Below are 2,500 nucleotides of genomic sequence, written 5' to 3'. Positions count from 1 at the left end.
TTATTTTTTTTTACTTTACATCGTCAAGCACTACCTTTAAAGTAAAGGGTTACACAGAGTAACGGAACAGTTAGCAAGTGTGTGAAGCAACAGGTCTGATGTGATTTATATATGCGACCGGTCCGGGCTCTTCCTCCTCCTGTAATCACAGTGTTTGGAACAGCTTCACTGCCGTATATCAACTCCCCGTGTCTGTTTTGTAAACACAGCTGATTTTTTTTATTTTGCCCTTATTAAAAGAAACCTATAATTATTTTCACAGATAATTAATATCTATTTTGTATTATTTATGTGTTTCTCTTTGGTACCTTAAAAATAACAAATGAATCTCAGGTCAGTTGACAGCAGGGTGGAGTTTCCTCGCAGTTAATTGGCAACTCTAATCAAAAGCCATAAAAGCTGCGGGTGCTTTCAGTCGCTGCCAATGAGACGACTGCTGGGGTAACTCAGTTAATAAAAGTTGTATATTTATATTATTTTATGGATTTAAGTTAGCATGAACTACAGTACTCAGCATATATGATAACACCCTTCACAGATCTCACTTTTAAATAATATTTTCTATTTATTTATGATATTTGTGCATATACTTGAAGTAAGAATTATAAGCCCACCTGAATTATTAGCCCCCCTGTTTATTTTTTCCCCAATTTCTGTTTAATGGTAATATTTTTTTTCAACACATTTATAAACATAATAGTTTTAATAACTCATTTCTATTAACTGATTTATTTTATCTTTGCCATGATGACTACATAATATTTGACTAGATATTTTTCAAGATACTAGAATTCAGCTTAAAGTGACATTTAAAGGCTTAACTAGGTTAAGTTATTTTATTTAGGCAAGTCATTGTATAATGCTGGTTTGTTCTGTAGATAACTGAAATAAAACATACATTATTGCTTAAGGGGGCTAATAATTTTGACCTTAAAATGATTTAAAAAAAATAAAACAAATAAGACTTTCTCCAGAAGAAAAAAAATATATATTGGAAACAATGTGAAAAATTCTTTGCTTTGTTAAACCTCATATGGGAAATATTTGAAAAAGAAAAAACTAATTAGGAGGAAATTACAACATAATTTTGACTTCAACTGTACATTAGATTACTCCATATTGAAGCCAAAACTGGTTACACCCAAATTAATATGTTAGAGAAAATATTGAATAAAATGTTAAAAACAGAAAAGATCAGGAGAAACATAAAACATTTTTAGAATTTTGTTGATATTTTTACTTGTTCGAATTTAAATGTATCTTTTCATTCCTAAAGATGTTAGTGGACTACTGGCAACATTTACACTGCAGATCAGATGGTCAATTGCGATTTTGTGACTGTGTCTGATTTTTTTGATGACCCACTTACATCATTTTTTGAACAGGACCTGTATCCGATTGTCTGTATTAACACAGCACATGATAAAGATGCAATGACCAGGACAAAAAGAGCAGGCGCTGACTGACAGCTGATGATAAAAGACCGCTCTTTTCTCCATTCCTGTATTTAATCTGTTCTCAGGGTTTAATTTTTTATTATTAATTTTGACAAGTGGTTTAGTTTATCGTAGAAAAGTTGTCATTTGGTCATCTTCTTTCAATCTAGGATTTTTTTTAAACCAGTAGGTATCTTAATGTCATTTCCATGGTGTGATTTATGCAGGTGATGTATTCAACAGTTTTAGTTTATATTGTTTAATGGGAGGACGTTGCATAAATCTGAATCCATGTGATTTTTATCCATGCCACATGGGAGAAAAAAATTGGAATTAGGTCACTTGAACCATAACTGTTTAATAACACCGTTTTGTTTAATTGAACCAAAAATCATTGGCCACTGAAAAATAGATAAAATATTAGTTTTCAAATGGGTGTGTATTAATTTATGCTGCATTAATTTTTTTTATTAATTTACATTAGCAAAGATTATTTTATTTATGTAATCTATTTACTTTTTTTACATTTCCTGTAATCCACTACTTGCTGAAAATAAACATGTAATAAAATGTTTATCAATTTTAAAAATAACACTTATTTATGTAATCTTCTGAAGATTACCTGTTTCAGAATATTAAAATTAACATAATTTTTTTGTTTGTTTGTTTGTTTGTTTTCTATTGGCAAATTTCACTTGTTGCTGTTTTTTGCTTTATCAACCATAACATAAAGATAATAATAATAATAATATATATATAAATATATATAAATATATATATATATATATAAATATATATATATATATATATATATATATATATATATATATATATATATAAATATATATATATATATATATAAATATATATATATATATATATATATATATATATATATATATATATATATATATATATATATATATAWAAATATATATATATATATATATATATATATATATATATATATATAAATATATATAAATATATATATATATATATATATATATATATATATATATATATATATATATATATATATATATATATACACACACACACAC

The 2,500-nt window shown here is 26.2% G+C and overlaps 2 protein-coding genes across 8 annotated transcripts in view; one reads left to right on the top strand and one right to left on the bottom strand.

The window, feature by feature from the left end:
* Positions 1-2,500, bottom strand: part of srrm4 (serine/arginine repetitive matrix 4) — a 763,243-nt gene that overhangs the window by 561,967 nt on the left and 198,776 nt on the right. The gene's annotated exons all lie outside the window — the stretch shown is intronic.
* The window catches only part of gnb1l (guanine nucleotide binding protein (G protein), beta polypeptide 1-like), a 68,997-nt gene that overhangs the window by 34,639 nt on the left and 31,858 nt on the right, over positions 1-2,500 (top strand). The window contains exon 6 of one of the 4 annotated variants that reach the window (XM_073950326.1): positions 1-268. This exon is cut by the window's left edge and continues 61 nt beyond it. The gene's annotated coding sequence lies outside the window, so the exon portion shown is untranslated. 4 annotated transcript variants of the gene reach the window in all.

Source organism: Danio rerio, chromosome 5 (assembly GCF_049306965.1).
Source record: "Danio rerio strain Tuebingen ecotype United States chromosome 5, GRCz12tu, whole genome shotgun sequence".
Lineage (NCBI taxonomy): Eukaryota > Metazoa > Chordata > Actinopteri > Cypriniformes > Danionidae > Danio > Danio rerio.
The sequence above is the reverse complement of the archived record's forward strand: the minus strand, read 5'-3'. Positions and strand labels throughout refer to the sequence as shown.